The sequence below is a fragment of the Hoplias malabaricus genome, chromosome 2 (assembly GCF_029633855.1).
Source record: "Hoplias malabaricus isolate fHopMal1 chromosome 2, fHopMal1.hap1, whole genome shotgun sequence".
Taxonomy (NCBI): Eukaryota; Metazoa; Chordata; class Actinopteri; order Characiformes; family Erythrinidae; genus Hoplias; species Hoplias malabaricus.
The window spans coordinates 76,866,856-76,880,704 of record NC_089801.1 but is presented as its reverse complement, the minus strand read 5'-3'; positions in this window follow the sequence as shown (position 1 = coordinate 76,880,704).

Below are 13,849 nucleotides of genomic sequence, written 5' to 3'. Positions count from 1 at the left end.
AAAGGCTTTATACCTGTGAGCACACATTTGAGTAAAGTGTCCTCTGTCCGTTTGTCTCTTTTAACCCAAACTCAGCACTAAACCCACAACTGTGGTTGGCTACATGGCAGATTTCAGTGTAACATCACCAGTCAGTGAGCTCCCACAGCACCCCCTCCCTGTTACTCTCATAAATGCACATGAATGACCTCTTTGGCCTTGTATTTATTGACACATAACAAAAATCACACACACATCATAATTTTGAAATACTCTCCACATTTTTAAATATTGTGGTATATGGAATTACAGTTATACTGCCCAACACAATACTATCCAAAAGTTTCCTTCAGTATATATAGCAGTAATGATTTACAGGTACATTCAATGAGTGAGTTTAGTGGGGCATGTGAATAAGGAATATGATGGTGTGGTGGATTTCAAAAGGAAATGCCCGTGTCTCAAAAACATTGTCAAAGATATACGCATAAGACTGTCCTCTTCCACACCATAGCAACAGTCTGTTTCTGTGAGATATATTGCACTACACACTATGCTATAGCCTGCTACAGCTACGACTGACTAATTGGAAATGCAGAAGTGGTGAAAGCAAAAAAAAGCATTTTCAAAGCAACTGTTAAAAAAAAAAAAGTGTTAAAATGAAACATCTACACTGTAGACGGTTTGTTGTTCTCATCTTGTTCAGCAGTAAATGAGGACAGGACATGAGAAGAGGAGCTAACAGGAACCAGATGTGAGTACCGGTAATGTACCAGGGTCTTTCAAAAGGACAGAAACGTGTAATGTGGACAATGTTACACAAGAGCGCCATTTGTGCACGTCACATAAAAATGTAATTCTTTTCTGCAAAGGAAACACTGGAGTAGCTTATGACATCCTGTGATGCACAGAGAGACTTTAGTGTGCTTTGGGAGATTACTGCATGACAATTATTCACAATGAGGTCAAGATAAATAGGAGAGGGTTTGGATTTGTTGGACAAAGAGGAAACATGTAGCAGCCATGTGGTTTTAACTACCACAATCTCTTTTTTTAACAGCATTGTTAGTCAGTACATACTATCTGGTCGAGACGAACACTTCTTTGTGAAATAACATCAAATAGCAGCTTTGTTAATAATATGATAAACTTAATCTAGCACTGACAACAGGCTCATTTCATCTTCATCTGTGAAGCTATAACCCTTCAGGGCAGTGGCTTACACATTTAGAGTCCCTGACATAGCCAGTGTTGCACCATTTTGGCTCATTTAGGCATTCGTTAATACCTTTAGTTTAATTTTTGAAGTAGCTTCTTGAGAGAAAAAGGTCATTACGAGGGCTGCAAAAAGTAATAGTTTCAAAATTAATTAAAATTTACATTTTATAATATTTATTATTGTTTTACATCTTCATTTGAACAATAAAATAATAATTCAAAATTCAAACATTCTCTCTTGTCATTTTATGGTAAATCTTGCATTGTATTAAAAATGGCAACTGTAAAATCACCATCTTTAGATCATTAAACCAATACTAACATTCTTTTGGATACAATATTATCCCCAAGAACAGAACAAGTCGACACTCATTCTTCAGCAGTGCTTTTTCCTGATGGAATTCATAACAAATGCAATGAGCATTAAATTCTTCTCACTTACCATTTTGCCAAAACTATTTCACTTTTAGGCTATTTTTCTTTAAAACAATGACAACCGTGACTTTTAATACTAGACAAGATACTGTAAAATAGAGCAGGAGCGTGTTTGAAGTTTGAAATACAATTATATGTTCCACAGGAAAAGCTTTAAAACTATTTATAAACCTAATAGATGAATAGACCCTGAATGAAATAGACATGAAATAGAACTGAACGACAGTCTGGCACTCTAAGCTCAGCACTCAAACTTCATTATAAATGCAGACCTTTCTAGAAAATAATTGCGATTTAAAAAGTCAGAAAAATTGCAATTATATTGTTTTCTCCAAATCATTCAGCTCTAGTTAATCCCAACACGGACCGCACCAAAGCTTTGCTAGAGCAGTGTCTTCACTGCAGCCTTGACAGAAAGTGACACAAATAAGGCTCACGGCTCGGATTTTCTTCTAAATGTCCTGTGTACTTATTTGGACAGCTCTGAAATAATGCTGGCCCAAGAGAGTGCTCATGCTAAGCATACTTTAGCACATTTAAGATTAAGGAGATGTAAACATAATGAGTGTATCTGAAGCTATGAGACTTTCAAGCAGTGTTGGCGGCTAAGCTCAGGCCATAATGAGGGTGAGAATATGGCTCACGTTTCACCTCTCTTCAGGGCCAGTGGGTCCACCAATGTGTACTCTCAGTTATATAAGCAGTGTTATTGCGGGCTGAAGACCCTTAAGACGTGTTTTCAAGTTTCTGATGCTACTGGGATCAGTTGGTCATGGAGTTTCTCAAATCATCACACTGTATAAACAAGCAAAGTAATAAAATGAGTTGCAATGTCAGATTTCATTAAGCTAACAGAGTAAAGGCTAATGCAGGGGTGATATGAATGCAAATCAATATCACGATTCATTGAACATTTTACCTCGAATAAGATTAATGATTGTTTTAGGTGTAGGCCTTATAGTTCACTGACAAGGATTGTTCTGTAAATATGCCTAAGTATTAAAGTGAATATTAAGGCTTATTGTTTTCTAACGTGGCTGGGAGCTTGTCAGTCTCTTTTCTTGAGCCGTGCACTGTTCATATTTGGAGATGTGACTGTGCTTCAAGTCTTAAACAAGATTAACTGGCGGGATTAGCTTTAGTTGCTGAAACTGACTTCTTTATGTTCAGGGTCGTTTTCATTGAATTCAAAACGTTTAGGTAGGGTGACCAGACGTCCTCTTTTACCCGGACATGTCTTCTTTTTAAGACTTAAAAAAATGTTCGGGCAGATGTCCGTTTTTCTAGAGCTTACATAGAACTTCGAGAAGCGTTTTCGTTCACAAACTAGTCCCGCCCTCCCCTACTCCGATTGGTTCGCTTGAGTGAGAAGCGGGCGTGGTGAAGTAGCCTAAAATCTTCTGATTGGACGGTCTGACGGTAGAGCTACCGTTATTGGTCGATAACCTTCTCTGTAAACATTTAATTGGTCAGTCTGCACGTCAGTAGTCCTTGTTTACGTCGACAAAGCTCATGTACCCACCCTCATCTCGAGCAGCTATGTCGAAATGTAAATGTAAGTTCTCGGATGAATTAAAAACGAAATTCCCATGTTTTGTGTAGCAAATAAAGGTGTAAAGGACCTAAAAGCACACACAGGTTCATCCCCCTCAAACATAGAGTTCCACCTTAAAAGACAGCAGCTCCCAGAATCATTGATGTCCCCTTCAACAGGATTAACAAAAAAAGGGATGAACAGAACTTTATATTTTTGATAAAATAAATATAGGCAAGATTACGTTGATTATAATTCTGATTTTCAATTCATTGCCCAGCCCTACTAAATTCTAGGTCTTGGTAATGTATCAGAATATGGCTAAACCAGGGACAAGGGTTATCCACCACAGCTAAATGCATTCAGTCATTCAGGTCTAAAAAACAAAATAAGTATTATTCCTGTACTCACTGGTTGCAAATACACTGACTCACACACACACACAAACACACAAGAAACATCATAGGTGCATATGTGTGACTGAGGGCAAGAAAAGAGACAGAGAAAGAGAGCGTGAGACTCTTAGGTGAAAAGCTACCCTGTGGAGAATGTGCACTCTGTCAGTAAACATTTACTGAGGGCAGAGACAGGATTAACCAAACCATGCATCAGTTTTTCATACACACGTGTTTCTCTTGGCTATTTCTGAGTGTCAAGAAAGTCTGCTGGGTTACTTTTATTTGGAATATACCATCTCACTACTAGTGACAACAATACACCACAGAGGTTTACTAATGCCTTCATACCACGCTCCGACTGTCTCACACACCCATTCATATGTCCAAGACACTGTTTACTTAAGAGGTGTTTGTTAATGGAAACATGTGGCGCGCAGGAAACAGACAAAGGCCTTACAATCTATACACTCACGCACACGCCTCCTAAAAACGCCACCCCGAAGCAGCTGTTTTGTCTCATCCTAAACTATGAACAAAATGACAGGCGGTATTAAACACACACGGGACTCTCTAACTGCGACGACCAAACGTTACATAACACGACTACACTGTTCTGATCCACTGCTCCCAGTCAGTCTGACAGAGAAATTTCCTATGATCTGAATAAATTGAGCACACATGAATAACTCGTCATCACCATCATAAAAATAAAATAAAAAGCCTTCCATAATTCTCCCGAAACAGTGCGGGGATCGCCTTGCCTTTGTCAGAAAGGAGAAAGGAAAGGAGTCGCACTAACACGAAGAAGGAAGATCACTTCAAAGCTAATTATCAAATTTTACTTTGCAGTGTGTTCTTAGAGTCACAGGGCATCGAACAAGGGATTAATGGCTTCTAAACGACGTGCCAGTCACAGAAGAGGTGACGATACTCATAGTTTCTCAGAAAAGCTCAGTGATCTCACTGACAGGGACAACTCGCACAGGGACACATCTCCCAGACATCGCCGCTCTTAAAAACTGATCATTCTTGATGTAGGCTTTGCTGCCATCTGGAAAACAACTTGCAAGAAAAAAAGCCAGTGAGCGAAAACACTGATACCTGAGCGTAATCAGCCCAAAACCCGGGCCTTGGAGACACAGAACAAAGTAACAGGATCTGACAAGCTGTCCTCTTTTTTATGTCTGGACAGCTTACGTTTAGAAAAAAAAGCTTAAAGAACCCTTCGGCTCACATTGCCAACCGTTAAAACACGATTATAAGCACATCTAAGCCTGTAAGCTAAGCCTATCTAGTGTTTCAGCTATTTACTCTTTTTCCAAATGTAACAACACATCATCGTCTCCTAACACCTCCAGTCATTCCCATTGAAAAAACAGAGAGAGTCTGTCAGCACCCTTAATTGTAAGGCATTCCTTCACATCTGTTTAAAACGTAACATTAATTAATTCATTAATGTAGTTGAGGGTCACAGGGAATTAGGGGATTTGGCGAGTGTGTATTTTGGCCTTTTCACTATATTCATGTGTCTGTGTTGCTAGTTTTAATTGGCGGTGCTCTCACAGAACCACACAGCAGTGTCTGAAAGCTGTCAAGTGAAATTAAAAGATAGCAAGTTAAGCAAATAATTATTTGCAGTGAGGCAAGAGGCCAGAGAGTGAGGGGAGGGACTGGGAGGGGGGGGGTTGTATTAGGACAAGAGAGAAAAACTGAGAAAGATAGAAATAAGAGAAAGAAAAAAAGAAATAGAGACAATAAAATAAAACCTGAAGAAGTGAGGAAAAGAACAGAAGAGGGGAAAGAAGGAGAGAAAAAAGAAGAGACAGAAAGAGAAGCCGAGATCAAAGAAAGAAGGAGAAGTAGGGGCCAACAAAGAGAAAGGGATGAGGAGGAACAGGAACAGAAATGAAAAGAGAAAATGCAGAAAAAAAAGGAGATAATCAATTGTTGAAAAAGGGTCTTTGCTCTGACTACGGTCACTCCATAAATCGCACTGAATTTTTGAAAGAGAAAAAGAAAGGGGGCGTCTGCTCACGAAAGGATATGGACTGCACACGAGTGTGAGGCACCAGCTGCGAGGTCGCGTGCTCTGCTGCAGACAGAAGAGCACCACCGGGGCGAGAGATGGGTACGGCAGCGCCGCGTTTTCTTCCTCACTCACCACCTCTCCTCCTCCTCCTCCTCCTCCCCCTGTTCCTCCTGTCCCTCCTCCTCCTCCTCCTCCCCTGCTGCTGGAGTCCTCCTTCTCGGCCTCGCCCTGAGGCCGCGGGGCTGGCGGCACTCCCTCGCCGGCGCTCATGACAGAGAGACGGGCAGAACCGCGACCCTGCCGGAGGGAGGCAAAGACGCTCACTCACACGCACCACAACTGTCACATCCACTAAAGCTACATAAGACTTTCTACAGCATGTACACTGTCCTCTCTCCCCTCTGCACTCTCCGATGGGCCAGCCTACCATTTAATTCTAGAAGGTAGATCATACACATCTCAGAACTCAACGATACATCTCTGTCCAGTTTCTGTCCAATTAAAATCCAATTTAAGGCTGAATACCTTTAAAATATCTTCAATCTAAAACACCTCTCTCTACTAAGTAGGGCTGACTTTCTCAAAAGCTACAGCATGACAGATCATTATCAATTTCTATTATAGATTAATGTTGGGGAGATGTTGACAGACTGTGGTAAACATACAGACAGCCAAAATGCATTTTCAGTATGTTGATAGAATGCCGAATATCTCACAAATGGCCCAACACGACCACATATAAGAAATGAGCTTCTTTCCCAACATTTCTTCTCATTAAAACAGAAATATCCAATTGTTCAGACATCTTCGGATGTTAGACCAGACATTTGGGGATACTCCATTTCTTTTAATTATTATTTCTGACTGTTAGACTGTGAAGAAAACTTAAACGGACCTGAAAAACCAATTAACTTCACAATTATTTTCAAATATGTATCCAAGCAAGTGTAGTGCTTTTGCCTGCAGTAAGTGTTCAGACAAATAAAGAAAATCCTCACTGGCTTCTATTGAAATGCAGATGAGCTGCAAATGTACATTAAGGTACAACATGTACCTTCTTCGGTGGACAGATGAACATTTTGGCTCTGCAGTGGACGAGTGAATCTATGTTGGCTTTTTAGTGGACGGATTATGGTATGATTGTTCCATAGTGGGCAGATAAACACGTCTGGGCTCCTCGATGGACTGATAAACATACACGGGATCATCACATATACTGGACCATCCGTGGACAAATTAACATACATTGGCTCTTCAGTGAACAAACGAACCCTTACTGAGAGGGCCGATAATATCTGACTCTTCCCTGGAAGGAATGAGTGATATTCAGTGGACAAGTCTTCAGAGAATACAGTCTGTCTCTTCACTTGACGAGTGAACGTGTTTAGCTCTTCAGTGAACAAGTGAACGTAATTGGGCTCTTCAGTGAACAAGTGAACACATCTGGTTCTTCAGAGGACAAGCCACCATTTTTGGCTTTTCAGTTCCCACACAAACATGTTCAGACTCTTGAGTGGACAGGTAATATCTGTCTCTTCAGTGGACAAGGAAACAAATATGGCCCCTGCAGTGGACAAAGAAACATACTGTGACTTTTCACTGGACAGTTGAACATATATTAGCTACTAAATCCTTAGATACGTTCAGTTTAAATGCTCAGAAATGTCTTAAACCCTGAGGCGTGACCATCCTGTGGACAAAAGCCATTCTCCCACCCGGTATCTTTGCTGGGACCCAGCAGCCAGGAGAAAGGCTTTTTTTTATTAATATTATTTTTCCAAGCACTTTTCTGACAAAAGAATATGTAAGGTTACTTTGTTCCCATCTTCAATGTGTTGTTTTTGTGTATCATTCTCCCTCTCTACACCATTTAATTCCAGAAAACCAAGACAATGGTTTAAAATAGTGTTAATTTCACCCACATCATTTATTTTTCGTTAAATTTCGATATATTCAAATAAAGCACACCTATGCTAAGCTAACCTGAGGGGGAAAATACCAAATCATATCTTTGGCGCCAAAAAAAAAGTGATCTAGACCGTACCCTTAAAACGTTATCATCTCTAAACCTTCATTTAAGCGCATTCTGTGGAGTTTAGATGTGGGTGCCTGAGATTTAACGGCTGTCCAACCCGCGAGTGGTCGTTTGGTTAAGTTTAATGAAGGTGTGCCGAGTTATGAACCTACCTGCGCTTTAACGGCTTCTGGAGCATCGCCTCAACTGCGGCGGGCTTCCGATCCAACACCAAATGTGAATTAAATAAAAATGTATCTTTTAATACAAAAATTAGTCCCTCTGCCCGTTCCCACAGCGGCGAAACCGAATCATTCTCCAACGGAACCGCGGTCCAACGGCGAATAAAACTTACATTTACTGCCTGCTTTTCGGGTGATAAAACTCCGTCCGTTAGAAGAGAACCGTTAAAACGGAGAGAGAGAGAGAGAGAGAAAGAGAGCAGTGAGCGCGAGAGAGAGAAAGGGAGGGGGTGAGAGAGAGAGAGAGAGAGAGAGAGAGAGAGAGAGAGAGAGAGAGAGAGAGAGAGAGAGATACAAAAGGTACACAGAGGGGGAGAGAGAGAGAGAGAGAGACAGTAAGGGAAATGTACACAGAGTGGGAGAGTGTCAGGGGAAGCGGGAAAGAGACATGCGGAGACTGAAAGAGAGAGAGGGGGAGAGAAAGAGAGAGAAGTTTGGAGCTCCGTGGAGCACGTGATGTGTTCTGTGACAGAACACGGGGAGAGAAAGAGGGAGAACAAGTGAATTCTCTCTCTCTCTCTCTCTCTCTCCCGTGGTGCTCTCATCTGCTGTGAGACAGAAACACGGAGCGAGAGAGAGAGAGGACAGGGATTCCCTAAAGAAAGAGTATAGGCGGGTGTGTGTGTGTGTGTGTGTGTGTGTGTGTGTGATAGAGAGAAAAAAGAGGGAGAGAGAGTGAGGAAGAGACTATAGAAAGACGTTTATTTAAAGGCTGAGTAAGAAGAGTTTTGAAAACAGGCTTTAAGGGAAAAAAATGTTCAGCAATTTAGAGAAGAACTCGGAGAGAGAGAGAATACCAGATATCATCCTATTAAAAGAATATGACAAATTACACATGGCCTCCACACACTGCAGTTATTGCTGGCTGCAAGACCTACTCCAATATGTTTTAACTCGAGGGATTGCACAAACAAGCTAGTTTAGATCAGACAACATGGTGTATTTCACTTGTTAAAGGTGCAATAGGCGAATTTATATGATTTTTCTCACTTGTACAAATTAACTGTAAAATATGAAGAATATCATCTTAAACCAGTTATTTTAAAGGATGTTTATAAATAATTATTTATTTGTTTTATTTCTCTAAGGCTCCCTCTAGTGTAATTCTGTTTCACAACATTAGTGTGTGGGAGTGGGGGAGCGGTGGACCTACCCTCTTCTGAATGTAACATACCCCAGTTTCCTCAGTGCTGAGCCCAGAGGAGCAATGACACAGACTATATTCTATTTATTACAGGTCTGTGACACATTACAATTATTTTAAAGCTGTAATATTATGGTAAAACTACTACCTAGTGCTCCTTTAAGGACCCATCTCCAAGGTATCCCTGTACTGTGGCTAAAATATTACACCATGAAGCCCAAACCTACATGATAGGCTATTTAATTTAATACAACAAGACTGAATAAGTGTTGGAGATGGAGAGGATTGCTACATGTGAAGAAGATGAAAGTGGACACAATTAATGATGAGAAATGTAGGCAAACACTATGTATAAAGCACTGTACTCTTTCAATGGTTGTCTGTAAATTGCAAAGCAAAACCTGTTATTATTTTCTGGCCTTTGGATCCATGCTCAAAGCTAAAACTGTACTCAGCAAAGCAGGCTGTATATTTTGCTCTGGGTGAGGAGAAGTACTTTTGAAATCATTTGTATATTCAGATCCTCTGTGTATAATACTTGAAATAAACAAAAATTTAAAGATGAATATGCTCCTTAATTCATTTGGTCACTTTGCTCTGAGCTGAATTTAAAAAATTGGCATTATACAGTGTATGGCGTATGATTCAGTGTTTTATCAGAAGAGGACAGTTTGTGGATACTCTACTACAACATGATGACAGTGCTGTTTTAGAAGTTTATAACTTTCCCAATTATGAGTAGATGTATCATACTAATGTTTTTTATGAAACAAAGTATTCAAATACTCAAAGGAACACTATGTATTATTTCTACCTTAAAATGACAGCTTCTAAATGATTGTAATATTCCACTGAGGTGTTAAAGGGAGAACAGAGCCCCTGTTGCAGCTACACCGGGTCCTCTGATGGTTTACTGCACTAAGCAACTTCTGAATCATGGGGTGGAGGACTCTCGCGAGATATGGGTAACGCTTAAGGGCACATAGCTCACAGGTGGATGGTTGCTTAGCTACAAGAAAAATCTAGCTCTGTATTGATAGAGCAAGGAGGAGGAAAAAAGAGTGAGAATGAGCGGCAGTACAAGTGTTAATACTGAACTGAATTTACACAGTAGAGTGAGCTGAAACAGACATGAGGACACAAGGTGGAACAGTAAGTATTTGTTGCCCTTTTTTTCATGTGTTGCGGTATCACTAGTTAGTGATAGTTTTGTTGACGGAAGTGTTATAATCAAATTTTGAGAGTTACTGAGCAGTGAGCCAGGGTTTGCAGCTGCTAACTTTAGCCGGATTAGCTTACTTTCTCGCGTTAGACATTGATTTTGGTAATACATGCTTTTCGCCAGTGGCTATGTGGATTAAATGACTGAAGGTACATTTTGTGAAGGTGAAACCCAAGCTTTGTTAAGGACAGTGTTATAATCCGGTTTTGAGAATTACAAATGAACGAGGGCGAGTGGTAGCACCTGTTAACTTTAGCCGGATTAGCTCAATTTTTAGCATTGGACATCGATTCTGGTAATAAGTGATTTACTGCCTTTATCGATTACTTGAAAGAGAAGCAATGGTACTTGTAAGCTCTAATTAAGCACTTCTGGCAACTTCAGACTCAACAGCTGGATTTGAAAAAACCTTAAAATTTGTTCTGTTAATAATGCCACTACTACTAAAAAATGACATTAATATAGCAAATTTTAACAATCCAAAGTGCCTAGAAAAATAATACAAAGAACAAAGACACTATTAATGCAATGCTGAGAGCAGGTAGCCACTTAGTCAGCAGAGCAAAACTATGAGGTAAAACACACTCTTTTAATTGATAGTCACTCCTTTAATTGTAGATACGAGCATATGAGATACTAGCCACCAAGTAGTCGCAACAGGCTCCCTCTGCCTATATTAGCAGCAGTGACAATTGGGTGCTAGCTGACAAGCAGCAATGACGATACCAGGCTTCCTCTGTCGATATCAGCAGCAGTGATAACAGGCTGCTAGCTGTGAGCAGCAGGCATTAGAATAATTTTCTCTGTCAAAATTAGCAGCAGCTAGCAGCAGTGATAAAAGACCACCAGCTGCCAAACAGCAGCAATGATTAAAAAGCTCCCTCAGTCAACATTAGCGGCAGCAGTAGCAGGCTGCTAGCCACCAAGCAGCAGCCATCAAGTTTGTCTTCCTTGTTGCTGCACAATGTCGTTATTGTATTTCCTACTATATCACATATACTATATCAAATATCACATACCTTGAATCTCACCTAGTGCCCCTTAGCAGCAAATTATAATGCTAATAACACATAGGGAGAAGAAAAATACCCATGTTTCTGTTTAATTACATATATATATATATATATATATAATCTAAGGGGAATCATGGGGACCCTTCAGGATACCCTTCACAACAGATACCCTTCACAACCCAGATTTTTGTTTAGATAAAATAGTTTTCCTCCCGTCCATATACATATTCCCACATTCATTCATTTATTCATTATCTGTAACCCTTATCCAGTTCAGGGTCGCGGTGGGTCCAGAGCCTACCTGGAATCATTGGGCACCAGGCAGGAATACACCCTGGAGGGGGCGCCAGTCCTTCACAGGGCAACACACACACACACACACACACACATTCACTCAAACATTCACTCACACCTACAGACACTTTTGAGTCGCCTGATCATTTTTGGACTGTGGGAGGAAACCGGAGCACCTAGAGGAAACCCACGCGGACACAGGGAGAACACACCACACCCCTCACAGACAATCACCCGGAGGAAACCCACGCGGACACAGGGAGAACACACCACACCCCTCACAGACAGTCACCCGGAGGAAACCCACGCGGACACAGGGAGAACACACCACACTCCTCACAGACAGTCACCCGGAGGAAACCCACGCGGACACAGGGAGAACACACCACACCCCTCACAGACAGTCACCTGGAGGAAACCCACGCGGACACAGGGAGAACACACCACACCCCTCACAGACAGTCACCTGGAGGAAACCCACGTGGACACAGGGAGAACACACCACACTCCTCACAGACAGTCACCTGGAGTGGGAATCTCCAGGTCCCTAGAGCTGTGTGACTGCAGCAATACCTGCTGCTCCACCGTGTCGCCCATATACCCACAAATTCCCACAAATATTATGCACTATTAAGATCTAGATTCAATAATTTCATGATTTGCATTGTGTAGTACATAGGGAGTATGGAGTTATTTGGGAGCTCGCTCATGCTTGGTGGTTTAATGTCTCTCTTTTAGAGGAACTATGGCCCACTACTGGACTGGAATGATAATACAAATGTTTTGGTATTTTCAAAAATGGAGGGAGGAAAGTATCTGTTTTTAAACATATCCAGATATGTCTTTGAGACCTAGTCATTAAACAATACAGCAAACAAAACAACCATTAAACTACATGTACTACACAATTAGGTAAGTAAAATGTATAGAGGAGCATCCACAAAAGGTTCATACTTAGCAAAGGTGAGTCACTGCTCACATCTTTTTGCCCATTTAGCTCTCAAAATGTTCTCAGTGCAAGATTAATACCTTACATAATATTAAGAAAGATGAAAAGAAATACAGAAAAATCTCAGTCTGTGTAAGGCAAGGTGGGACTGCACTGCTGAATGAGCATGACCTGATCATAAAACATCAGGCTACTGTGATAAATATAACCAGATGGGCTCAGGAATATTTCGGAAACTGTTGTCACTTAACACAGTTTGCCTGCAGGCATGCAACCTGAAAATCTATAATGCAAGGAGAAGGACAAATCAATTATATTCAGCAATATTTCTGAGATCTCTAGGCCTGAGCTCATTTCAGATTGTCCACACAGTGAATTCATCAGTGTTTAATCAACACTAATTTAACCCTGGTGAATTTACTGTGCAAAAGACAGTTGCTTTCAGGAAAAACTGTCTTTAAGTTCTCTGTGTAAAAGATGAAAGCAACCGTCCAAATATTATCAGCAATAGCTACAAAAGTCAACATCTGTCATGGTACGGGGCTGCATGAGCTGCCATACAACTAATGACCTGCATGTGTGAAGGTATTTAGTGAGACTTAAGCCAGGTGACATCTTTTCCTGGGAAGTCAGCACATGCTACAACAGCATGACTTAATGGAAACAAGGTTTATTTATATATTGAGACACTCTAGTTTCAGAGCGACTGCATCACAGCTTGTTCCCGCCCATTGCACGTGACTGGTGTTTACGTACCTCGGTTGCTAGCATCACCTCTGAATTTCAGCACAATGGGTTCTCCTCTTCCTGTTTTTATTTTTAATCATTTCTGTACTGGAAAATGAATTGTACTGGTGAATGAAATAAAGTTGTGCTTAATGAGATTGTCTTAGCAGCTGAGGAATTCAAGGCTGCCTTAAAATACGAGAAGATTAAGGTATCTCAGTAGGCAGTACATTTAAGGTATATAAGAAGTGTTAAGTTGGAGTGTGCATACTAAGACATAAAATGTTCTCTATGTAGACAGCTCACTAGGTTTTGGAACAGGCTGATAAAGTTTTTGTGCTTGACTGGTCTATCTTTAGTACATATCAGAGTAGCTGTAGTATTTTATCAAAGAAGAATTATTCAAAATGTCCACTTTTATATCTGCAACAATTTGTATCCTCAGTTCCCAAATTATTAAAAAATATAATTAACGGGTAACATGATGTAACAAAGTTAATAATATGACTCTTTCCCAAACATTTTAGTGCATGTTGCAGGTATCAATTTTAAAAATGTATATTAATAAATTAAAGCTGGTCATTTATAAATATTTTCTTTTCATTTCTGATAACTAAAAACAAACATATTTAAAGTGACATTTTGAAACAAT